This window comes from Ceratosolen solmsi, unplaced genomic scaffold, assembly GCF_000503995.2.
Source record: "Ceratosolen solmsi marchali unplaced genomic scaffold, CerSol_1.0 scaffold3, whole genome shotgun sequence".
NCBI lineage: Eukaryota > Metazoa > Arthropoda > Insecta > Hymenoptera > Agaonidae > Ceratosolen > Ceratosolen solmsi.
Window position 1 is genome coordinate 4713825 of NW_011948428.1, and position 11841 is coordinate 4725665.

Below are 11841 nucleotides of genomic sequence, written 5' to 3' on the forward strand. Positions count from 1 at the left end.
ATAAATCGATTTTGATATTTACAGTTTTCGAATCTACTCTTATAAAGACATAAAAACTAAAAGATTATTATTATAATTATTAAATAAATATGCCTAAGTATTTATTGAAATATAGAGCTATTCATTCAATTGGATATTTGGTTTTATTAGATTATATTGACAAAATAATAAATCGATAGTAATTGTATAGATTTTTAAGCCATCGCGACAAATGGAATAATTAAAAAAATTTTGATAAATGCAAAAATAATAAACAAAAGTAATACAATAATAATCGGTAAATTACATTAAAATATACTTTATTATATACTGTGCTTCTTTGTGATATAGGGGGGGGGGGGAGGTTGGAGGGCACGCGCCTTAAATTATTAGAAAAGAGTTTGCTTAATCAGAAAATGAGCAAAAATAAAAAATATGTGAATATGTACAAGGTGAAGACATTTTTTGCGGTATTAAATTTCATTTTAGATTATAATGTAAGGTTATTAGGATGTCCTGTAGATGAATAAGACGGTAAAACTTGGTAAGGAATTTTAAAGCGATAAATCATAAAGTACGAATTTTAAATATAAATTAAAGGAACAATATTAAAGGCTAATTGATGTAACATGAATATTGAATTTAATGTCGTCTTTAAATAAAAAATCAAGGGAAATTAATATGTATTTTCACGTGTATCAATGAGTCAATGAAAATAAAAATTTGTTCATCAATTAATTATTAATGAGAGCATTGAGAGAAACGTTTCCTCTATCATTAATGAATAGAGACGCAATGTCAGCTTCAACATTAAAAAATCAAATTAAAAAACCAATATTTTAGGAAATTATTGTAAATTTATTAAATTCGTCGGCACGCGCATGTGGCCAAATTTCATTTTCAGCAGCCAAATATCATCATCGGACCTGCATTATATCCAATCTCACTCTCTCGTTCATCGAGGACGAGCCTCGCAACGCACACAAATACATATTATACTGGAGGGCTCGATTAATGGGCCACATGACGTGTTGGAAGAAGCGGAAACTGGGGGTGGGCCTGATGATGAGAAGCGATCGGGCGTTACCAAAAAGCATTGTAAGCGATGATGGATGCATATTGGGAGCATCGATGCTCCCACCAGTGCAACGTCGTTATGCGGTAGCTTCTTTCATCGGGAATTAATCCCGGGATGCCGATGTACCTTCGCCGTTAATAATCGAGTTAATAATCGATGGCCCTTTGTCCTTTTCCGCGTATCATTTTTCGATTTCGTTGAGGTGCAGCCACGAGCGTAAGCTCGCCATTATGCAACGGCGCTGAGAGTTTGGGCCCGTGACTTTGGATTTTTATTGTCTTTCTGTTGACACGTTGACGATACATTGTTATCATCGTGCGCGATCTTGAAAATTTCGAATCTTGAAAAAAATTCGAATTTACGCCCGGATAGGACGTTCGGATGGTTACTTTGGACAAATAAAATGGAAAAGTGCCAATGCACTTGATTTCAAATTGAAGAGAGTAGGATCGCAATCGACAGACGCATCGTTTATCTCATTGATGCGTTCCAATATATTCGATTATCAGATAAGTTATTAATATAATTTAAACTATTATAATATCGATGCTGACTAAATATAAACTCGGGAATTAAATTACATTTATAATTTTAATAATTTTAGCTTTGCACAGTTAAATTTATAATTTATTGTCCATTCAAATAGTATATACTACAAGTGCATAACATTATGCAAAATATGCAAAAGTGATTATCGTCATTAGCGTTTGTAAATTATATATTCAACTTTAAATGTAAATACAGCTAGCAATTATAACAAATCCCTAACGTTGTTATACCCCTTGTGTAATTTAACATTAAATTAATGTGCAAAAACAAAGCATTCCCCCTTTTTTTTTTATGTTTTTTTTCTTTCTTTCTCGTATTGTTTCTTCTGTCCTTGTTTTTTCGTTTGTTATTGGATTTTGTTTTTATTTTATTATTTACCTTATAGTTTGGAGTACTCGTTGGAATATTTTAACAGACCCTACGATGCTTTGAGCGTCAGATGGTAACGTTCGAATCCTCCTCCGATAGGTAAGGTAGCTCATCCCATAAATAAACTATGGATAGTCTTTGAAAATCAAAAAATTTGACTCTATAATTATAGGCATTCGTATGGTAATGGTGGGGGTTTTAGTAATATAAAACCGTGTATTATCGTTTAATGTTAACCAACGAAATTATATTAGAATTTCACAAGAATTAAGATTAAAATTATGAGAGTATGAAGGTTTATGGCACTATTATTATGATATACATTACATATAAAACAGCTAGATTATTGTGCTTACATATTAGAGAATAAAATTCCAATTGGATGGTAAAAAAGAAGAAGTTAATTTGTTAATTTTATTACGTTGTTTAGAAAAATTGCGCGACTTGGCGATTTATTAGGGGATTTAACATTGAATTAAAGAGTTTGATAGTGAAAAGACGTTGATGTTTTCATTGGATTAATCTCGAGATTTCGAGATTGTGCGTTGAAAGTCGATAAGCAGAAGAATTTTTAATGATAAAACATCTCATAAAACATGAATTGTCAATTTTTTATTTCTACATCATTGATTATATGCTTTGGATAAATAGTTATCAAGCGCTACTACTGTCTATCGCTCTGCCTACAAATGATTTAAAAACCAAAAGAGAAAGAATAAAAACAAAAACAAAAACAAAAACAAAAAAAACGAGTTTAAAGCAACTGTCATTTGCATTATCGGTTAAAAGTAAGAAAGCTTCGATGCACGTTAAGTAGTTTCCTTTACATAAAGCGGTCCACCAGAACAACACACTTGGCAAACCACGAATTTTCACAACGACTCGCAATCCTTCTCCGTAATTCATACCAAATGAAGTGCATAAGAGGAAAAAGGCGTGCGATAAAACTAAAGTGAGTTGTTCAAGGTAAATATTATTCGTGATTTATGGCAGATGTCGCAGGATGATGGTGAGGCACACGATACCTTGGCATAATAATAAATTTTCCAAAAACGTAGCTTCCTCTCGGCTCGAGAAAATTGCTTTTTCTGCCCATATCTTTAAAACGGGTCTGCATCAAACAGATGGGCTACTCGTACGTACGTACACAGGCAAAGGAAGGAAACGTCGAGGTTTTCGAAAACTCAACGGGGACGAAAGTGAACGAGAGCGAGGGCGAGCGAGGGCGACTCGTGGGCGAGGGCGAGGAAGAGGGTGAGGATGAGGGAGAGGGAGAGAGGATGAGGGAGAGGGAGAGAGGGTGATAGGGTGGAGAGAGAGGGGGGGGTGAGCGAGTGAGAAAGATGGGGAGTGAGAGAGAGAGAGAGAGAGAGTGGGAGGGGAGGTGATGTATTTAGTGGAACGAAGTGCCAAACCAACTGTTTCGGCGCTACGCGCGCGCGCGGCACGCGTCTCGCTGGTCGCGTGGCCAGGTAAAAAGAGGAAGACAGAAGGGAAAAATGAGTGGGAGCGGGCGAGAGCGGTGCAGGGGTTCTCTTAGTACAGTCGTAATGGAAAGTTCAATCCTTTTAAATGTTCTTTCTAAATCCAGACGCGATTGCCTGCGATTTGGCTCGCGTGCGCTTGTCTCTCACGATACGGGAGGAGAGGATCTCAGCGCCGCGCTAACGACCCCATGAATCTTGGGCGGTTTTCGATAATTTTAAAAGCTCGAGAAGGGCGGGATGCGGGATTGATAGGCCCAGGCCCTTCGATCGAGATAATTTTCATCTGTCATTCGCACCCAATGGGAACAAAAGCCGGCCTCGTTCACGATTATGAACTCGATATGTTGAGCCGGAGTTAGCACCAAGGGAAGATCAATCGAACGTAGTATCGTGGATCTTTGAGAGAACTATCTTCTATCCTTTCTTTTAAGCTTGGCATAGTTTTTCATGGCCTTTATTCTTCTATTACTATAGCGGAGATTCAAAAAAAAATTTTTTACAAACGATTATTCGTATCGAGCCAGCTTCTGTTATTCTCCTTCTCGTTCGAATTGTAATTACAAGGAATTTTCGTAATTGATACGTAGCCATTTCAAAGAAAATATAATACGTTGGGAATATAAAAAGATTTTTCAAATTTATTTCTATTTAAAAGGATATTTCTTATTAAACGAATAATGCAACGAAGTATATACACTTTTTAAAGCTTTTGAATATCGAATAAATTTATGTAGAAATTTGAATACAAATTTCTTTCAACTAAAAGGGAGCTTCATGTTTTCTGTAAAAATTAAATAGTCTAGTACTTTCGAAATAATAGTTCAATAAATTACATGACTTTACTAATATTAGAAATTGTGTAATCTCTAACGTTTAATAATGTGCTATATAAGCGATAATAAAATCTGCAAAATGATAATAAACGTTTATATACATATATGCATATATATATATATATATATGTGTGTGTGTGTCTTTTTCTTTCAATATTTACCAATATTCCAATATTTTAGCACCACGTGCTTCATTGACTACTCGCCAATGGAATCTCCATATGAAATTCTTAAATGTCCCGTATACACTGTGAAATCTCCCCTTACGGCACATATAACACATTTAACATATGTATATAAATTTTGTAAATTTTAAGCTCCGACAAATTCACCTTTACCCTTTCCTCCCTATCTACCTTCCTACCTACCTCCACCCCCATTGAACTCACTCTCTCCCTCTCTCTCTCTCTCTCTCTCTCTCTCTCTCTCTCTCTTTCGTTCTGCGCGCGCGAGTAATGAACAGAAAGAAATCGTTGTCGAGTGTATAATCTCTCCACTCCCTTTGTGCGCATATGGTGTCCCATGAAGACGCGAAGACGTTGCTCGCAACAGATGGTGCGGGTAGTGCCGTAGTCTCGTTGACCTGCGCTGCCCGTTCTCTCTCTCTCTCTCTCTCTCTCTCTCTCTCTTTCTTTCTCTCTCTTTCTCTCTCTTTCTCTCTCTTTCTCCTTGCTCGTGGGTTTCTCTTTCCTAAATCAGCTACAAGCTCGCGCTACAGTGCTTATATATGCATGTGCTTCATTTTCAATGTGTGTTGGTGTAGATTTATAAATATATCGACTACTCCATAAGGTGACGGTATTAATATAAGGTGTAAAGTGTATACCTGTTTTGTATTTTAATAGATAATGAACTAATATAAGAATAATTATAAACTCGAACGGTTAAATACAAATGTAACTGCGCAAGCTAGTTGATGCGACGATTGATGGATTATTTGGCAAATTTAATTTAATTTTTAATTCATATTAAACTATGCTCTTTGATTAAACAAGCAAGCAAGGCTTTTCATTTCATAATCATTTCAATTTTACGTACAAAATTATCTCTATATGATTATTTTGAGGATTTTTAATATTATTTGTCTTTGACATTAGAACACAATAATATCATAATTAATTACAATTGCTGCAATTACTTAAATATTCTTTTAATTCTTGTCATATTTTTGAATAAGTAAGATTAATAGAATTCTTAAATACATTTTTAACTACTTATTTAAAAATTAAACTATAGATCTGTATAGCAACAAATACCTCTTGTATGAAAAATAAATAATAAATTGGTAGATGTTATCGGAATCTGCATTATAGGATACTCACAGTGAAAAGTAGCAAGTACTTTTACATAATATTCTATCATACTTTCAATTCTAATTATGAATGCCGATGAAAACTAGTAGTAGACAAATGTGAAGTATAGCTTTATGATGCATAATTAATATAATGCATAAAAATGTCTAGATCAATTATATTCGGTAGTCTCGTATATCTAATATTGTGAAAAAATAAAAAGAATTGATATATTATTGCAGGTTATCACATAGATCTATGGTAGGAAATTTTTTCTTAATGTTATATTCATGTCCAATATCCCCTCAAGAAAAATACTGCAACACATATTTTATGAATAGCATAATCGAACCACCATTTCTTTTATACATACGGAAAAAATTAATGTCATAAAAATAATAATAATAAATAAAATGATAGATAAAAGGTTCACTTCAGAAATCAGTAACTGAATTATTATTATGTCAGTATATGATTTCGCGAAGAAAGATAATTAAAGACAAAAACACAGATATGTCGTCTGCGTTTACCAAAAACACAAAAACAATCATAATGCATACGGAAAAGCCGACTAGCCCATGTGACCGCTATCGACAATCATGTAGTTTAAGAGGAAGGGAGAGAGAGCGAGAGAGCGAGAGAGAGAGAGAGAGAGTGAGTGAGTGAGTGAGTGAGTGAGTGAGTGAGTGAGAGCGAGTGAGTGAGAGGGGGGGGGGAGATAAATCGTAAACTCGGGTTTACTCATCCTCGAAAAGAAGGCACATGCGTGCACGTAACGAGGTAAAACGATATTCATAAAGAGGAAGGAAGAAAAAATACATTTGCATCCATTGTATAAGAGTCGAAAGCTTATGATCTGCGATTTTACGACAATGGTAATGAGCTATATATTTCCGTTACGATTTTGTTTCTCATTGTATTTCGGATAACCAACTAATTATTTGAAGTCATAGAAAATGTATCCTTCGACCTCAATAAAAAAAATTGCAATCCTTTTCACGTATGAATTGGTCGGTAATTTTACGATCATAAAAAATATGCTTATTTACAGTACATTTTGGACTTTGTTAATGATAATGTATACTAATGCCATCCGATTATAAATATATCGAATTTTATGTAAATTTATTTAAATTAAGTAAAATTATTTAAACTTATCGATATATTGTATCTAACATTATTCATAATATTTCGGTAAGAAATTCCTAATCGTGGAAATGTCAATTAGAATAAATTCTATCATTACAATCATTTTTAATTTTACTGTATTATTAAATAAATAAAAAACTTATTGAATTGTAAATTTATTCTGAATTTTATATTTTCTAAATTTTTTCCCCAATGATAATAATAAAAAATCGATTTTATCTTTAACTTTTTCTGAGCGCTATGTTCATAGAAAAAAAAATTAAGTTTAAATAATTACTTTTTATATAAAATAAATATTAATGATTTCATTCTACTTTTATTGACAATCAATATTGACTGTAATATTATTATATTTCTTGTAAATAATACAAAAAAACTTCGAATTTATCATTCTTAAAAATCCTGAAATTAGTATAATAAAATTTTTATCCGAAATTAAAAATATTCACTTCATTTATTATAAAAAAATTGTATGAATTTAAGCTTATAATTTTTCTTACAAATGTTTCAAATTTATTATATATTAAAAAAATTCTGCATAAAGTATATACATCAATTGCCATTTATTTTTCGATAAGAGTAACTAATTTTTTCCATTGATAAAGAAATGGCTTTATATATTAAAATTATTATCATATAATGATATATTTATTTATAAATATATTATTAGACAAACATTGTATATGAAAGTGAGAATATTTTGAAAATTAAATAAAAAATTATTATATTTAAATATAGAAGTCATAATAATTTAATTATAATATACAATTTGTAGATTACTTATTTTCATAATAGAGGTTTATTGAAATAAATTTAACTCTTCAAAATAACATTGGAAAGAAAATAATTTATAGCATTGTAAAGAATATTTTTTTATCGCGTAATGTAAATCACGTAATAATAACGTAAGAACCTTTGCATTATGAAAAGAACGCATACATGAAAAGATCGATTTAGATAATTTATTAATATGTTCTATTTATAATACCTTTTAAAATCAAGTAAATATTTTGACTTTTCAGATTCATTGTTGTTCAGAAATTATTTTATATTCTGTTTATTGTAACATAGGAAACAGAAAATATAACTAGAAAGAATATCCGTAGTTTAACATGCTTGCACGAAGAGAGAGAGAGAGAGAGAGAGAGAGAGAGAGAGAGAGAGAGAGAGAGAGAGAGATACAGACCCAGTCAGATAGACAACAGACAGAAAGATTTCCATTCAATAATTATATATATATATATATATATATATATATATATATATATATATCTAAGGCCCGCATTTGAAAATATTTTGTTTTTAGTCTTTTAATTTAGCTTAACAACGTAACATATCCTAGTCAAGATAATCATTGTTAGAAAAGGTGTTAATATTTTATTGATTAGTTAAAAAATATTGTGATAAGAATTAACTGTAAACAAATTTTATTTTATTTTTTAATATTTTGTAATAACATTAGATTTATAATAGCGTTGCGATTATGGACAATAAATTTATATAAAATACTATCATAAATGAATTATCGTTAGATAAAGTTTAAATTATTAGATAAATATTTTACTCTCAATTAAAGTATGCTTTCATTGTTGAAATTTCTTATTTGATTACGCAAAATAATTTCAATTCATTTTATTTAAAATAAATTATATTTATACAATTTGAAGAATTTGAAATAATATATGTATTTTAGATGCTTCAATAATTATAATATGTAACATTTACATAATGTATATTTATTTTTTAATTAATAATATTTATAAATGATTATTTGTTTACACAAAGTTTATAATTATTCAAGAAATAATCTGTTCAGACATGTATTTAACTACGTACTGGATATATTTATTTTGCAAAATTCATGAATTTATATAAAAATTTACATAAATTATATGTATTTTACATTTACTTGTATTTGAAAATACTCAACTAATGAAAAGCTTTGTTGTTTTTTTTTTTTTCCTTTGTCATTCAGAAGTAAAAATAATAACTAATTCTATTAATATATGAAACATTATGCAATACCTCGAAAGTATATTGGAATTTGAAAAATTCACTTTCTTATATATGAGCTTTGCATGAAAAGTAGTTTCTTAAAAAAAAATATTAAAAATACATATAAAACGAATTATGTGCCTTTATAATAAGGAGAAAAATAAGTGTGTATACTTAATAAAGTATTTTGCTATATCACTATTTTTCTGTGAACATGAATGTATTAATAATATAAATATAGAATTAAAAATAGTTGATAATGTTTTTTACATTTGATTTTAAAGATTCGCTATCATTTTCATATAAGAGTTGTTGTATTCAATTTAGATCGTTGAAATAGTGGATAAATAAGTTTTGTATTATCTTAATTAGTTGTGTCCTGTTAAAATAAAATAAAATTTAAAACATAAAATTTATATATTTAATAATATTTGAAATATGATTAAAATACGAGCTCAATGTAATAAATTGTTTAAAATCAACGATTTATAAAGACTTATTCCTAATCAATAGAACTACGTATAATCAGTGAGTCTTATTATTCTATATTCTGTGTTGTATATCTCAGTGAAAAAAAGTAAAAAGAAAAGGAAAAAGGAAAAAAGAAAAGAATAATTGCATGAAAATATGCTAGTCTGGGATAATTATCTTATATCAGAAATTCAACATTTGTATAATTAATTACGAATTTCGAATGCATTTTAACTGTGATTGTGAGACAGAAAATTTTCATGTAATTAAAAAATGTATTTCTATACTGCAAAGTAAAATATTAGAAGAAAGTAATAATGGCAAATATTGTATTAAATTTGAAAGTTGTTGAATAATGTTGGAAACTGAATCGCTGGCCATTATTGTATCAAGGACAATAATTTTCTAAAACAACATCAGGCTATTTGTCAAGAATTAATTTTATTTCGAGCAACTCTTTTTCAAATAAAACACGACAGCACAAAGGCGTTCCTTTATTATTCCATTTCCTCGCTGGTGCGGGCGTTCCAACGGTCGCAGAAGCATCGCGCACATGCGCGTCATTAAAATGCACGGTTAAATAAAGCAGGGGCGCAGAACATGAAAAATTTTCCAGTTTCCGCGTTTACACGTGCCCAGCCCAAGAAGCGAATCATCGATATTAATGTTTATAAATTGGCATTAATACTGCATGTGTCTTCGTGGATTTCCGATGGTATCTATATTTATGCACGGAGTATGGCTTTTTTAATATTACGCACCCGCATTCAGGTCGTGTGAGAATCTTGAAATTTCACGTTCCCGCAATGGAGCCGAGGGATGCGTGTATGTGCAGACAGTACTTGTACAATAAATGAAGCCTATGAAGTCTATGAGAAAAGTTCATCGAATGCCATATTTCTCGTGCAACGGAAAATTTTATTGCCTTCGCGATGTTACGTTGTGTTTTAGTTCGTTTTTTCGACAGGAGTTTTAAAAGCAATTCAAGCAGCAGCTTTCTTTTCACTTTTATCGTGCACTTTTGTCGGGCCGATCGTGACCAAATTCCAGTGTCCCTGCAAAATCATTTAAAACGATAATAGATAAGTAAGGATAAGATTTTGATAAAACGTGTTTTTTCGTTTTTCAAGAATATGATTTATCCAAAAAATTAATTAATTAATCAAATCTAAGCAATTTATATTTATCAATACCAATGGCTCAATCCTCTCGTTAATAATTATATCGCATGTCGTTGTTCAAATGTTTGGTGTTGTTTATGCTTTTGTCAATTTTCAGTTAATAATCGTTTGGTTTAAGCAATGCGTGTTAGGCGATACCTCCTAACATATTAAATAACAATTGGAATAATCTGAAAATGTTTAAGGCAATGTATTCGGAAGATCATGATGTATATTTTGTTTTCGATCCAATGTCGAAACGGGATTAACGATCGATTCTCTCTCTAAAAAAAAAAAAAAAGATGTCATTATTCTATTTAGCTTTTCTTTTCAAAGTATAAAATTTCGATACCGTAATACAATATCAATATTTAATGAACCTTTGTCGTATTATTTTATACCATAGGCTCATTATCCACCAATCCTTACGATAAATGACTCGTAATTATAATCAATTAATTATTGAACGTCGCATAAATCAGTACGTACGCTAAAGATAATTCCAATCGATGTTCTTGAAATTGTTAGAGGGCAAAATTAAGGACGGCATTTTTTGCAAAAAGAAGTCTCGCAATCACACCGACGAAAATATATGTCCAAAGCTATGTTAATCTGAATACGTACGTCGACTCATCAAACACATCTACAATTAGTTGAAAGTAACGGATTTTACGTGGAGGTATTCCGAGGAGGCTTGCCGGCTCTGCTTGTTGGCCCTAATAAACGAGGGCACCGATCCCTATGGATAATTAAGATAATTAATTAAGAGTACTGACTATCGCATTGTAATTGTCGGGCAGAGAACGGAGACGCCTAACCAATGGAATAATCGACAGGCGAGTCATTTATTGATTTTCGGACTCTGTCACTCGATATCCTTTCATCCATGCGCCATTCGCTGCCGAACAGGAAGTACGCCCGACTCATTGATTCTTCGGTGACTTATTCGTAAATCGGCTACATTGTCTTTGCGCCGTTAATAGCGATAACTCCCTCCCCCCACACACACCCACCCATCCACCCAACCAACCACCCCCTTCTCACCCTCTACCCCTCCCCACCCTGTCCAATAATGCCGCGATCCTCATCCTCCTGGCGATCTGCTCGCCCTACGCCATAAATCAAAGCTCCGATAAATATCATTTCGCGACCCGTGCGCGCACCATGCATACGAAAGCACATTCCGATTACCTCGCACTCGGCATTTCGGCAACCCAGCATCAATGACACGCGCATTAATAAGAATTAGCGAATTCACGAGGATCCAGCATGACATATGCGCATAGCATGGCTCTCTCGATATCCGTTGCAACGCACCACGAACAGCACGAGGTTTCTTTCTCAGATCGCTACGTGCACTCCCTTTGTGGCTGGTCTTTTTTACTCGGCCGCTTCCTTTCCCCGCCAGGACCCTACACCGCCTTAATGCGGGACGTATTCGTGTCAATCGTGAGCGCACGCGTCGCGAAAACGGTACAC